This window comes from Tyto alba, unplaced genomic scaffold (assembly GCF_018691265.1).
Source record: "Tyto alba isolate M040663 unplaced genomic scaffold, T.alba_DEE_v4.0 Super-Scaffold_44, whole genome shotgun sequence".
Lineage (NCBI taxonomy): Eukaryota > Metazoa > Chordata > Aves > Strigiformes > Tytonidae > Tyto > Tyto alba.
The window spans coordinates 2169681-2185279 of NW_024881320.1; the positions used below are offsets into that span (position 1 = coordinate 2169681).

The 15599-nt window shown below is 46.0% G+C and overlaps 1 protein-coding gene across 3 annotated transcripts in view; it reads left to right on the plus strand.

Annotated features, from left to right (window-relative positions):
• Window positions 1-648: 648 nt before the first annotated feature.
• The window catches only part of CORO1C (coronin 1C), a 54887-nt gene continuing 39936 nt past the window's right edge, over window positions 649-15599 (plus strand). The window contains exon 1 of one of the 3 annotated variants that reach the window (XM_032984833.2): window positions 649-704. The gene's annotated coding sequence lies outside the window, so the exon portion shown is untranslated. Of the gene's footprint in view, window positions 705-7529; window positions 7651-15599 lie in introns of those variants that run through there. The other 2 variants (XM_032984835.2, XM_032984836.2) reach the window with 2 other exon arrangements.

The following is a 15599-nucleotide window of genomic DNA, read 5'->3' on the forward strand; positions in this document are numbered from 1 at the left end:
AAACGCCATGCTCATGGATTACATTTTGCAAAGCAAACAGGAGGCTACAACATCTGTTTCCTACGTCCCCAGAGAAAGCAGCAAAGCAGCTGAAAGCTTCAGGCAGGCGGCAAGCTTCACCCCCCAGCCCGACGGCGCTCCGGACCTTTGCCAGAATGGCCAAACCGGAGAGGAGGATCCGGCCAGGAAGCCCGAGCCAGACAAGCAGGTAGCGAAGAGCCTCGAGAGAATGGTCTCTGCGGTTGCAAATTATGCTTCGGTGGCTAGAGGTAGCGAAAAGCTTTCGAGACAGAGCAGCAGCCAGCTCCTTGAGAGCAGGGAACAGCTTGGAGGTGAAGCAGATGCAGGGATACTCGATTCATACAGCCAGAAAAAAACCCCACCGGCTCCTCCTGTCAGGTCCCACAGCAAAGAGAGCCTGGCTTTGAGTATGAGCAAGACTGTGGCAATGACAGAGGCGCTGCTGGAGCCCCGCAGCGATGCAGCGCAGCCTGCCAAGGAGCAGTGGGCAGCTGCGGGCGTGGAGCAGCTAACGGGAGGCAGGACTGCAGGAGGAGGGGGCTCGGAGGAGCCGGAGCGGAAGGGGAGGAATAGTCAAGAGGATGAGAAAGTGCTTAAAGTTGCCGACGCAAAGAAAACCTTCGAAAAGCCCAAGCCGGCGGAGGGGAAGGCAGCGACGCCGCCGCCCAGCGCTGCCAGGAAAGGTGAGGTGTGCCGGCGCTGGCACGGGTGGGCTGGCAGCCCCCGGCCCTGCCTGGCGGTGCCAGCGTGGATCTGCAGCACGCTGCAGCCCGGGGGCTGGCAGTGAGGGGAGGTGGGAGCGCGGCGGGCGTGGGGCTTCTCCGAAAAGAGCTGCCGTGTCAGAGCCGAGGGACAGATGGGATGCGCTCAGGGCACGTTTAGCGACCGGCGGCTGTAACGAGGCAGGATGAAAATCAGGTGTTGATTCACGTCTACTATCCACTTGGTAAAAGTACTTCTTGCAGTGAAACTGTTTCATGAGGAAGGGATTTGCTTTTTAAACTGTATATAAGTACAATATGCAGTACTCTTATACTGCTATTCATGAATAATTACAATGCAGAGGTGCCATATGATACCTTCTCCCACTGTCACGTGCAATTATTTGCCTCTGCCTTTCTGGACACTGAGTTAGCCAATATCACTTTATTTTACTTATGGCACAGAAACAAGGCATCGTTTTCCTTAGGTTCTTTTTCTCCCACACTGTGACTTAGCTGAATAAACCTTTCAGAAGAATGGCATCAACTTGGAAACTGAAAAACTATGGATAAATGAATGTTGTTGAAATTTTACTAGTAAAGCAGCAGTTATGCAGAAAGAGGGAGAAATTAGAAATGAGTGTTTGAAAGTTTGGACCCTGCAAGGACATATCAGACCCATGCTGGTTAACTTGCATCTTCTGTTTATTGACAATCTGTGATTGTGGATTTCCTTATAAGGGAAAATAAATGTGTTCAGGCACAGGAAATCTATGCTAGCTTTGAATTGAATAGCGTGTTTACTTAAAAAATAGGTGTGATTATCCCACCAGGCTTGGTGCATTGTGCTGTCACTCTCATTCACAGAAGTCACGAAACCAAGTCAGAATATGAACATTGCCACAGTTTGTGTGTGTGTGAATGATAACAAAAAGCCTACAGCTATGAAAAATCAATCCTATCCTCTCAGGAAGCATCTGAAGATGCTTTATCATTCTCCCAATGTAAAGGAAGAGGGTTGTGAAATATCTGTCACTGCAAACTCTCTGCTGTCTGACAGACTCAGGCTCTGTACATGAAGCAGTGCTAGTACTGGTGTTATCAGGGTGTCTGGATCTACGCAGTCTCCCCACTCCTCGAGCGGGAGATTTGTCTGATTAAATGGTACAGGTGATACGGTGTGTGTTCATCAGCCAGAGCAGACGGAGGGATGTTTCCATCAGCAGTGAGGCATGCCTCCTTTGCGGGGAAGAATAGAAGGAGCGGGTGGATGCAGTAGGTGATATTACAGAGGAAGAGGGCAAGAAGGGACTGCAAGAAATCGTGCTCCATCCCTAAGGCAATACTGGCTACAGCGAAATCACTCCTGACAGATGTTTACCTACTTGTTCTTCAGAAGAAATAGGGAGGGAGGGTCAAGACAATCTATTTCAGTGCTGAACTGTGAAAATGTTGCAATAAAGAAGAGCAGGAATAGCTTCTCATTTCGCTATTTCCGTCACATAGTCTGTTGGGTTTTTATAAGAATCTGTTTCTAAACATATATCCTCCCAGTTCTCACACTGCCTAACTGAACACGAGCATCTTGCATATATTTACCTTTATATGATTCCTTTCTCATACTTCTGATTTTTCCAGCACCTTTGGTCCAACTTGATCCTAGACAGCAGGGAGAGAAACAGAACAAGGTGACAAACGGGTTCAAAACTGGCTGACTAATGAGGCCAAGACTAGGAATTGTGATAAATGTAACACGGAGTGCTACAGAAATCACAGACTCATGTTCCTGCCCACTGCTCAAAGCCCCTGCTCATTATATGGTGCCTGGCTAATTTCTTTCTGCCATTCAGAATGATAGAAAGTGCCAGTCCCAGGATATTCATGTTGTAAATACAATATAGCTTGCTTTTTTAATTTTTTTTTCTTTTTTTTTTTTTTGGTGTTCTGCTTTCTTGTCTCTCTCTTCCTAGTTAATCATCTGGTGTAGTGGAGATAGCAACAAAGGAAATCCCATCTGTTGCAACTAATTGCTTCATTTTTATATGGTGTCCCAACATTTTAATTAGGTATTGGGACCACCCCTCCTTTATTGCAAAAAAAAAAAAAAAAAACTTCATGATCCTGTACAATGATGGAGAAGAAAAATACGTAAAGAAGTAGATTAGCTTGAAATTAATTTAGATATTTCCTTTCACTGTAAAAACTGTGGGCAGCACCTATTTCCATGCCTTTCCTATAGACAAGTTGGCAGGGATGTGTACGACATCTGTATTACTGCATATAACATGCATGAGAGCGTGTATATATAGTAATAAATGTGCTTTATGAAATGTATTGTAAATCATTAATAACAATGGCATAAATTATTAATACCCATCCTGACCTAATGTTCACTTATTACTTATCAATCTCCAGCATCTTCCACCCGTTCCGAGCAGCAGACAAACGATGTCATTGCAAGTGCTCGCTCGCGGCAGTACATTTCCATTACCCTTTGGGGAGGGGGCTTGCGATCTGACTCCAATTTATTGGGTCTGGAAGCAGGGCAGGGACTTGTTTGACGTCCTGCAGAAAAATGGGGCAGGACTGGGGTTAAACCTAAAGGGTGCTGACTCCTAACCCTCTGCTTTAATTCACATATTCCTCTTTCTTCCCTCTCCGCATGCTTTGATATGCTCTCGTATACCTCTCCCTTCCTGACTGTTATTTTAAAAATCTGATGGAACATATTGCTCTCCTTATCTTCATTCCATAATTCTACAGCTCCCCTTTCTGGCCAAGGATTGAATAAGGCCAAAGCAAATGGATTTTGCTTTCTCTCTCTCTCCCCAGACAAACACTTTGCTGGATTTGGGGAACAGATCAGCACAGGGCAACGCTTCCCTGGCCAGAACACATAATCCTGTCCAAGAGACAGAATTGATTAGCCATAATCAAGAGCTGTTCCGTGGTGGCTGTTAGTACAATTTTGTCTTGGCAGCTGTTCAACATTTGATGATCATTGAAATGTCCCTTAAAAACCAGGTTTGTAAGCAGTTTAATAAAGCTACCCTTGCCACTTGCTACATGCCAAACGGACTTTGAGAAAATGAGACAGAAAGAGTAAATCTAATGCTATTCCATGCACAGAAAATGGCTTGATTTTTTTTTATTTTTAAAATGCCATCAGTTCAGAATTCCATGCATAAAAAAAGCCCTATATTCCAGTAATGCGAAGTGAAACATAAGATCACACCATTGATTTCAGTGGGAGTAGCTGAATCTGGCCTTGCATACCTAAATCACGAGAACCATAGAAGAAGAAATATAAAATTCTGCAGTTTTCAAGTGGGAGAACCTAGTACTTCCTGTAAAGTTATTTAAGCATAATAGTAAATCAAAAAGCTTCAAGAAATAAATAGATTAATAGTGGACATAGATGTCCTTTAAAGGCTGTATAACTTGGATATCTGCAAACTCAAGGGCCAGAACATAAACTGTTGTGTCCAGCATATTTTATGTGACTTATAAATTAAGCTGCAAAATAACAGGACTTTAAATTGCTGATCTCTCTAAACCCTCCGTAAGCCGTTTTCTTTAATTCAGAATATATTTACCAATGAGGATTTAAGCAAATTGAAATGTTAGAGACAAATTCATCCCTCAAATGGCTTTACGGGTTCTGAATGACTGGGCTTGCTGTCCATCTAAGATTGCTGAGAGACTCCCAGCCACGTTGCACAATATCAGCTGAAGGCCAAAGAAGCCATCAAAATTTCTCCTAGAAAGAGGTGCCTCAGGTGTTTGTGTTTTTCTTTACCTTTTCTAACTAATAACACTGCACTGGCAAGGAAGGCTGTGGGGCATACCGAACATATTACTTATGCGACATGTCATGATGATCACAGGAACAAACCAGCGTGATTTACTGCAGTGATGGAATCAATGCATACTTGCAGGCGAGCTAAATTTAGCTGCTGACATAAGTTTCAGAGGTGGAGTCTGTAGACACGGTGCTGTTTCCGTATAAAGGCTGTGAGATAGTCTGTGGCAATCGTGCATCGATATAGCGGAGGATAAATTATGTGGGCTGGCTAAAACTAGTGAAATATATTCTTGCATAAATTCTGATTCTTTTCTGCAAAATTTAATAATCAGGCGTGTTGATACTGATAAAATAGAAGGACAAACTTTGCTGTGTGGCTCCTTGCAGCTGCAAGCATTTGGTAATAGGATATTTTCCTTTACAAAAATTAGAATTTGTGACATATTTTGACAAGTTGTTAAGCTTACATCACTCTGGCTATAATCTAAGTACTGTTTATCAGAATGATTTTATTCAGCTGAAGTGATGAAGATTACTGTTTACAGAGGAACCAAAGAGCATGTGTAAAGCCTGAGCCATTCCTTCTGTTGTTGAAGACTTCAGCCTGAAATTCATGCCATTTCTCCATCACCTTGTATGGTGAGCTGCTGTGATCTAAATGGCTCATTAATCCAGGTCAGGATCTGAGTGATCTTTGGATCATTTCCATCCCAACGTTTAAGGAAGCGCTAGCGAAAATTCAACAGGTATTGTTTCCTTCTGAGTCTGTCCTTAGTGACTCTTCCAACGCCGTGCCAAGCAAGCTGTGCTGTGGGAATATCCATCCCTGTCGTGACAATGTGCACCACCAACCAACCGTCTGGGTGGCGGTTATTGAGAGGATTAATTTTCAATCAGATTTCTCAGGGCAAAATTCACTGTGTGTCTTCTGTGCATCATTCTCTTCTTAGGTGGATGCCAAAAAATCTTCCTTCATTTCTCTTCCAAGCTGTTGGGTAGTGCTGGATACTGCTGCCTTCACTTATTTTTCAATCCAGGGTAAAGCATTGCCTGGTACATGGTTAAAATATAATTTCAAGCCTGCCCACTGTTTTGAGCTAGAAGGAGTTATACATATGTATATTTTTAAGTATAATTTTTATATGCTTTTATTAATAGGTTTTTATAAAGTTTTAAGCTACATGCACAGGTTCGAGACTCCTAATAAATTAATGGCCGTGGGACTGTCAGTCAAGACACTCAACTCTATCACTGACTCATTGTGTGACCTTCAGCAAGTCACGTACTTACGTGGAAAATATGAATCACAGTCTAAACCCACTAAACTACACATTACCTGCAGGTCTGCTCCAAGGCTGCCAAACTGCTTTTGTTTTCTTCTTTTTTTTTGCTTTAAAGAGATTGTTTGAGGGAGGAGGGTGGAGAGTAAGTGTGCTGGGCTGGCTTTCAGAAGGAAGGTATTAATTTCATGGTAATTGGTGCCGCAGGCAGTGTGTGGCAGGGATGCGGGCTTGCAACTCCTAATCTTTGGGTGTGTAATTTTTTTATCAAGGTGTCGCTCAGTACCTAAGAGAGACTTTCCTGCTTATTGAATCACTAGTTACACTAGTGTCAAAGTTTAACACATTTTGGCTAACATTTGCTTGTTTAATTTGTAGCTACTTTGGCATCTGATGTTTCCCTCAGCTGTAATCACCTGCAAAGCCCTGACAAATGTATCAGGGAGGCTTTCTGCATGTTTTAACACCCAGCTATCACTGAAGAGGGGGTAGTTCACAGTCCTGTTGTGGTTTCATGGCGGAAGAGGAGGGTTCTCAGCTCATCACCACACACATTTCTCCAAACTCTGAAGGACTGTAAGGGGTGTTACGGGCGTGTCGCTCCCCTGAAAAATTAGGCCCCTTAAGCACCTAACCACATGCAAATGAATTCGCAGATGTTGGTCAAAGCGTACAAGGAAGCTTGACTCGATTTTGGTTTTGGCCATGTATGGTAAACACAGCGCAAGGCGGGCACTGATCTAGCACCGTTCAGGCGCTCTTTAACTTCCCTGGAGGAACAGAAACATGCAGCCTTTGAGAGTGGTATTGCCCTGCATGCCTTGAGGTATTTGCTTCGCAGGTATTCGCCTTCTTGCTGTACTAATAACTCAGCCTCCTTCAGCAAATAGTGGAGATAAAGAAACCCTCTTTACAACCGCATAAGCCAGCATCCCCAAAACTAGCTTTACTTCTAGCACAATGGGGAGAACCTTTGGTTTCATGCCACCATCCTGCGCGTCTCATTAAAGTGCGATTTTTAGCGGGGGCTTATGCTCTCCTTTTGTCACCAACTTGCTGGCAGTCGCGTTTTCCACAGGCCCCAGCAGGCCGGTGTGACAAAATGAGGGGACGCGGTTGTTTTTTTTGCTGGGGGACTGTTGGTTCTCTCCAGTGCTGCTTTCGCTTGGCTGAGGGCTCACGAGGGGCCCCCTCCGCCGGCCTGCGCCTCGCTCGGCGCATCAGCCCTCACGGTTTGTCGGGTTTGTCGCCGTAGCACCACAAACCTTCCCCTGTCCCTTTTGGCAGCACCCCCTCGCTTTGCTTGCACCTCGGGTACCTAAAGCAGAGGAGGAGAGTGCCGTCCCACCAGGGAGCAGCGGCTGGGCCTGTGAGGGAAGGGGCCTGAGGCAGGCTGGCGGGCAGCGGGGGATCACCGACCGGCGTAAGGCGAAGCACCTGAGGGGAACCGGGCTGTTTCGTCCCCACCGGGGCCGTGGAAAGCAGCGGGGACCCAGCGTCCTCACGGAGGGTCTCGCCGCCTGAGGGGAGGCAGCGAGGAGGGCGGGGGGGGAGAGAAAGAGCGCGCAAAGCGAGCGCCGCGCCGCCATTGGCCCGACAGGCCGCCACTCACCTCGCCCCGCCCTCCGCCTCGCCAGGCGCTGCCCCCCGCCGGCGGGAGGGGGCGTGGCCGCCGGGGAGGCGGGGCTTGGCGCCGGCGCTGCCCGCCCCCGCCCCGCGGCGGTCAGTCAGTCAGTCAGTCGGGCGGCGGCGGCGGCGGCAGCGGCGGCGCAGGCTCCGCCGGGCTGAGGAGCGGACGCGGGGAGGCGGCTCGGGATCGCGGTGCGCGGCACGGAGCGGGCGGGTGTGTGGGGAGGGACGAACCGGGGAGCGGGGCGGGGAGGGAGGGCGGCGGGGGGGGGGGGGTTCTGGCTGGGGAGGGGGAGTCCTGCGCGGGGCCGGCCGGTGCCGCCGAGCCCTTTTCCTGAGGCGGCGGCCGCTGTCCTGCGGCGGGAAGCGCCCTCCCCGCGCCGGCGCTTGGGCGCCGCGCTCATCTCGGGGGTTCTCCGCCGGTTCCCTCCTTCTTAGGCAACGGAGCGCTCGGCCGCCGGCTCCCGCGGCCGGCCGGAGCTCGCAGGTTACCGGCGGGACGTGCCCGAGGCGGGGCCGGGCTCTCCCGCCGCGGCGGGGGCAGCCTCAGCGCCCCGCACACCTGATGCCCGTTGCTAGCCCCGGCCGCTTCTGCAAGGACGTTTTTGGTTTTTTATTTTTTTTCTTTTGTTCAGCAGGTTCCCCCCCCCCCCCCCTTTTTTTTTTTTTGTGTGCTCCCTCCCTTTTTTTTATTTTTTTTTTCATGGCGCTGCAGCAGCAGCAGCTCGATGGCACCGGCGGCTGCGTGACATTCCCCCCCTCCTCCCCCCCCCGGAGCGCCGCGTCCCCGCTGCCACCGTGTAACGTTGCAGAGGACAAAAGATGACCGGAGGCTTTAGTTTTATGTTTTATTTCTTTACGCTCGTACATGTCACGCCGTTATTAATGGCTCTTCTGAGTCTGTTCCGGAGATGTGTAAAGTCCTGGGTCGGATGACACGGTCCTGGGCTTTGTTTTTCTATGCAGAAAGCCACATTGTTTTAATAGCGATATGTCAAAGGCCAGAATTTAAAGGTTAGTCCTCGTCTGTGCTGTGTGAAATTAGCTGCTTCTCCGCTCACGATACAGGGAAAGGCGACCACCGACATGCAGCCGCACCAACGTTCAGCTGTAGTACCCCGGTCTAGACAATGTGATGCTGTGACTGCACAGGAGACAGGTCTGAAAAAAAAAAAAAAAAAAAAAAAAAGACTGAAAGCTGACTAGAAACAAAAGTAAAACTGATTGATGCAGTTTTATTGTTAAGTGATATGCATTAGTGGTGTGGGTTTTTTTAATAGATGTAGTTTCAGTTCTGTACATGTTTGTTTGAGCACATCTATTCAGCCTATTCATGCAGATGTGTGTGTGGATTAGTATAAGCAAGACCAAGGATGTTAACAAAATGAAAGAGTGACATGTTGAATATACTAGGCTGTGGCTGGTTTTTCGGTTTGCTGATAGTGATTCTGGTTTAATTTTAGGCCAGGCTGTATCCAGATTACCTGCTGCTATCCTCTCTCTTCGTGTGCCTCTCTAAGCACGTGCAGGAGAGAAGCTCTGTGCCTGCTGGAAGTGTGGGGAAAATGGTGTGAACTGGCACAGCCCGGCCTGTAAGAAGCCCGTCCATATGTGCTGAATGTGCGATGGCTAGAGAAAACAGCGGGTAGCTTGTGCATGAGGCAGGAGAGGATATGTGCGATTTTCATTTGAATAACAAGCATTGAATCATCTTTTCTGCTCAAGGGGGAAAAACAGATGGCTGTGCACTCACCGAGACACTTTATTGCAGCTAATATTCCTGTTTGCTAAAGACTGTGTACACAAAGGTGGAAGATCAAATACTGTCGTGATAAAGTCAAGGCATGTTTCTTTTGTGTGTATATGTTTTTAGTATTTTTAGTAGCCATAGGAAGACCTGACACACTCAGGTACCTGACAGGGAGCATTTGCTTTGTATTTGTTTTAGTACAGCTCTTCAGAATAGTAATTTTTTGATGGTCACTTGTAGCCTTTTATACAGATTGCTTTAATCAGCGTTTGTGTGTCTCCATGTTCTCTGTTGGCATTACTCTATCTTCTAGTGAGCTGCCTTTTCAAACATCATTGGATTTTTTCAAGTTAAATCTTCATGCTTATTGCATCTGTCACTTCTGGGATTCGCTCCAAGCAAAAGGCAGAGATTCAGTTTAATGGCAGTGAGAAGGAATGCACAGAAGGGTAAAATATCAGCTTTCCTGAGTGATGCAGCGAAGGCCGCTGAGAGATCTGTCCTCAGGAACTGTTCCATGCATCGTGTTCGAGTTTAATATTAGACTTTAGTGACGGCTTCATAAAATGGCTCATTAAAGCACAACGTTGCGTTTTGATTGTAAGAGAATTTATGGTATCAGTTTTAATTTGATTATTGATTCCGAGGAATAGAACTCGGATGCCAGCTTCCTATTTTGAAGACATGAGCAAAACACTTCCTGGCCTGAGTCTGCAGCTTGGTGAGGTCATCAGCGCACCACTCCCAGGGCTAGGAATGTCCTTTTAAGCAAACTCGCAGGCACATTTTCACTTGACTTTTAAAGTATGAGTTTGTTTGTTTTGCTTTTGTTTTACTGAGGCTTTTGTGATAATCTCAGTCCTTCTCTAAGGATGTGTCGGAACAGAAACTCACTGAGGATTTGAAGTGCCCCAGTTTAAGCGTTTACAGGGCATACCAGCAAGAATTAAATGTCTGTGTTCTCTTCTAGCTCTTTCCCTGTAGTTTCCCCCACCTAATATTTTTGGTCTGCTTATATTCTGCTGGTTAATTCTGAAATTAGTCCGATTAGAAACTGCTTACAGCTTCAGCTTACAGTCACCCTGGTGATGTAGCCACATGTGAAAAGTCAGATTATTGGTGGCTTTAGGCTGACAGGATGTGTACTGATAATATTTTTTTTTGTCATGATATGCACAAATGCAGGTGGTGGCGGCATTGCTGGGGTGAACACCATGTCAAAACTAAGGCAAAAAGGTTTAGGTTAGCTGAAGGGACTCGGGATAGCTAGCAGTGAAGGTGAATTATTCCAGATGTGTTGAATATACCAGTATAGTTGGGAATCGCTTACTGGGCCCTTTCTGTTTGCTAACTGGATTGTTTTGTTCTATTTTTTCTCATGTGAGCAGCTATGCTAAAATGGGTTATTTGTTTCTTTTTGAGGTTATAAGCGTTCGGTACGTGCCTTTATATGTGTTTTTTAGATGATGGCATTAGGCACTTAAAACACCAGGGTGACCCTAGAATTCCTCAGCTTCTCGGCGTAGCAGTGACGGGTGTGAGAGGTCCCACTGGCAGATCTGGCTTTGTGCAGGAGGGCTCTGGGATGCTGAGTCAGGTGCTGATGGTCTCCTAGGAGCACACCGCAGAGGTTCTTCATGGACCATACCAACCATTAGTTGTATTACCAACCATTAATTGTGTATATGCCTGTATGGGTTTGTGTAGCGAATACAAATCTGGTTGGAATTAATGGTTGGATGTGGATGGAGGCAATGATGTAGCTATAAAGTACAAGGTGGCTGTTGGGCAAATAGATAATTTTACTTCACACCTCTCCAGTGCAGTTCTTCATGCCAGTAAGACAGATGTAATCTCTTTACAGCAGACATCTTTGTAGCAAGTAACAAAATGATCCTGAAATGGAAGAGGCTTTTGTGATAGAATACCAGAAAAACTTCGAAGTCCTGCTCTGTAGGTCAGGAACTAGTGAGGAACTTGAGACAGAAATAATGAAAATGGTATCTCCTCCTGCCTCCTAAGGGGGGGGGAAAAAAAAAAAAACCATGTTGTTCTTTTGAAGGCTGATGGTGCTCATTGACAGAAGAGGTCTCCTTGGTTTAGAGGTGACAGTAAAACTCGGTCTCTTTGACCATTTTTCTTCTTTGTTAAGGAGTTCCAGACCAAGGTAGAATCACCTGCATTGGAGATAAGACAATAGCATTTCTGCAACATTACCACTTTGCTTCTGCAACATTAGTTGCTTTGTCCTATCCCAGTTTTGTTGATGATAACATTAAATGATATATAATATGCTTTTTGCTATGAGCCTGTAATGACTTTTGAGGTCTGGCTTTCAGTGGGAGAAGCTGGATGTAGTTGAATTGCTTATAGTGACTCTGTTTGACATTGAGCTGGGCCCTCTCAGTTCATCATAATTAGGTTTTTCTTGTTTTCCCTTTTAATAATTTAATTTGAAAAAGCAATGGAAATAAAATTAAAACAGTGGTGGGATCTGACTTAAAGTGATTAAGGTTCAGCCTGATGCGGTCAGACGTGCCGAACTGAGCTCTCAGCTTCCAGCTGGAGCATTGCTGAGCTGCACTTAAGGCCAAGTGTTCCCTTTAGGAAGGATCACAGTTTCCCTGTAACTCTCTAAAGCTTGCCCAGCCACTGCATTTTTGTATGTAATCTATGTACCTACAAGTGTATATGTAATCTATGTACAATTCTTCTTAGGCGAATGTTAGGCGACCATTTCTGCAGTCTTATCAAATATGCCTGAGCAGATTTCATAAAACTAGAGGAGAGCAGTGTGGCTAAAACTAGACTGTATTTGCATCTGTGTATGAACCAGGGCATTACATTTCACCTGTAATTCGTGGTATAAGTAGTCCCTGGAAAACAGCCTTCAAATCACTCTGGTCGGAGTATTTAGAAATGTGGGAACTTCCCCTCCCTCCCCCTCCGACCCCCTAGTTCTGCCTATAGTTGCCATAGAGACTGTGTTCTGGAGTCCTTGAAAATCCATTGTTTATCTTGCATAAATGGATAAACCTGCTGTATTGAAACATCACATTTAGAAGCATCCCCTTCCCGTGCAAATCTGATAGGGATTTGACATCCTACAGTACTGCGCATTTCGATATTGGACATGCGTCAGGCACAATCAGACGAACTGATAATGGGTATAATTAGCACCACAAGGGATTAGTAGGCAATAACAAATTCAAGCCGTAGTAAGCATTCTGTCCCTTGGGAGCCAGGCAAACTGGCAGTGCTGGGCAGATGATCACTTGATATGGAAGATAGTCATCAGCAAAGGCTCGATGGTGAGGGACTCGGCTCAGTGCCAGTATTACCTCTCAAAATTGCCCTTTTTTATTTTTTCCCCTTCCATTTTAAATACTTAAAAACCTCACAGTTTATTAGCTCATGCTGGGATCTTGAACACCCATGCGATTGGGGGTATATGCTTGGTATTTACTTGGTGTTTTTCATCATACGGTGGCCAGTCAGTGTTGCAGTTCTTTCTTGCGGCCACCCGTGTGATACAGATGGATATCTTCCTTTCTAAATTGGAAATGTGAGGTTAAGTGTTTTGCTCAGGGTCTCATAGGTACTAGGCTGGGAACACTTCTAGCATATAATACTAAGTGTACTTGTTCTACAGGTGGTTCATATATTTCTACCAGCACATGGAGGGGGGGGAGTGGATAAATGTCCATTCTTACACTTGGCTTTTTCAACTGTTAATTTCTTACTGCAGTACTTAAATTAATTATACTTTATGTTGGAGGTTGGAGTAAATAGGCACAAAGCTGTCTTGTTCGGAACAGGAGGTGGATTATTTTTTTAAATTTTCAGTGAATTTTTATTTTTTTTAGATTTATTTTCATTTTTGGATCTGCTGAGATCAGTTTGCAAGGCAGGAAAAAATCTGAAGCCAGCTTAGACAAACATGAGTTGCCAGACGTACTTCAGCAATATATACTTCTGCTTTAGCACAGCCTGAAGTGTAGGCACAAAATACTTCTAGCTGAGTGTCATTGTGCCTTTTAGCATCTTTTTCCTGGCCACTGCTGCTTTCTGGAGCAATTTGTTAAAGTTCTGCCTGCTGTTTTAAGATGCTGTTGTTTAAAGGTGAGCTACCCTGGTTTGGCCTCCTGTTTTATCGTGCTTTGGATGCATGTGTGTTATCTCTATACTCTTCACTTTACACCCTCATGTTTCTTTGAGGGTAAAGGTTATCTTTTTGTTCTTTATATGTAGTGCTTGCCACATTGATCTTCTGGTTTACTAGGGGTATTCTTAAGCACTGTGAAAGATCACCTAAAAACCAGCTGGGGCTTATCTCAGTGTAATACTGCCTGTTGTTTTGGCTAGTCTCCTCCAGATCTGCTCTAAGTGCCACAGGGACTCTCAGAGGGTTGGGAGCGTGGCTTGCACGTGCAGGAATGTGACTGTCAGACCAACAGGTAAGTAAAGCTTAAAGGTCACCAAGCACAGGCTGTAATTCTTCATGCCCCTTCCCCAGCTGAGAGCAGCCAGCTGCAAGTCCCTTCTCCAAGAAATCAGCCTTTGCCCCATGTGTACTGGGGTGCAATTCCCCCCGTCAGGTTGGCAGAGAGCTGCCGTGGGAGTGCTGGGGGTGTTGGGGACAGCAGGTACACCCCTTGTCCTTGGCACAGGCAGCCTGTGGGTGTAGGAAGGTGTTTTTCCTTCTTGCATCTGAAATCTTTCTTCACAGTGTAGCAGGGATGTTTATTAAAGCTGCTTACTAAACTAAATCCTCTTTCCTACTTTTTTTTTTGTGTGTGTGTGTTGGTTTGTGTTTTGTTTTGTTTTTTTTTCCTTGCTTGCCTAGAGAGGTGAGAAATGGGCTCTGTGTTGCATTTGTGGTTTGACACTAGCTCACCCAGGTTGCTGCCCTCTTCACTACGGCAGCACAGGACAGCAGCCTCGGCCTGAAACGGATCAGCGACAAAGAACATCTGTAGGACAGAGGAAATGTGTTTGAACTTGGAACCCTTTGCTAAAACAGATGTTTGAGGGGCTGTAATTGGTACCACAAGATAGGGATTTAAAATCAAGTTAGCAGATTGAACTATCTGGATTTGAGTTTTAGCCTCCTCCAGTCCTTTCCTCCCTCCCCCAGCCCTGATTTCAAATTGCATGTTACGGAAACGGGACAGGATGACAATGGTACTCTGTGAATTATAGGCTGCTTGGCCAGAGGAGCTGGCAGGACAGCAAATGGAAATCTGGAGAAATATACGCCAGCTCCAACTATGAGAATTGAGATTCATTTTGCAGCTTTTTTGTACAGCATTACAATCTGAAATGCGTTTGCGTTGTCCGGTCCGAACCTTCTGCGTTGTTCTATGCTGAGGATATTGTCTTGTCTTTGACGATGAGCCGTTGTTGGTTTTATTTTGAGAACCTCAGAAGTTCAGCGTGCCTCGGCTGTTAGATGGGTGTTATTGAGTAGATTGAGAAGTGCAAGTTGCTAAATTGGTCTCTGATTTAGCTAGCATTTGGACATTCCTTAGGGCATGCTAACCAAGCCCATTACTACTTTTTGGAGTGTCTCTATTCAAAACTGCGTGATGGACCGCACCGGTCTGTGCTGTATCTCCAGCCTGACCCTGACCTTGTCCAGGTCTCTGGCCCATCCCAATTTGCCATTACACATTTGCCATTGTGGCTGCAGTGCTGGTCCAACGTGAGGCTTGGCCATCCCGCTCCTCTCCCATCGCATCCCCCAGGGCCGGTGTCCTCTCAGCGGGCTCCCGGCAGGTCTGGCAGTCGTGCTCCATCCCGCAGCCCGGCGGAGCCTCTGTGGTCAGGCAGGGCCCTCCGGAGAACGCTGCAGCCTCGCTTGGTCAGTCTGACTCACACTTGGCTGGTCTGTTGGTGAGCCTCGGTTGTGCTGATCTGTCGTTTCTGCTCGATTTTTGAAGTCAGGAGGAATCTGTGTCCCAGCTAACTTTGTGTTTATAGCGGAGGGCTTTCTGCAGGTCGTGGTTTTCTGGTGGTGGCTCTCAGGCTGTAGGTGCTACGGTGCTCTTGAAGAACTGGGACCTGCGACCTTTTATCTACGAGACCATCTGTCTTCTTAAAACATCTTTAACATACATAGTTTCTTCCTGTGGATACCGCAGCATGTTGTAATTGAGGAGGAATAGAAAACAGTTTCTCAAGACCTCTGGAGATTTCTCTTTTTGATAAATCTTCTTGTCATATTTTTAAGGAACGATCCAACTAACTGTAAGCAAGGAGAAGCAGTGTAATGTTTCCAATGATGTCCTGAAGCCAACAGAGTTTAACAGGAAATATGCTTAGTTTAGAAAATACTGTGTTAATCAAATTACCTTCGTGTCTGCACCTCTTCTTGACTTTTGCAGAGTGGGAGATCTGCACATCTTACTCTT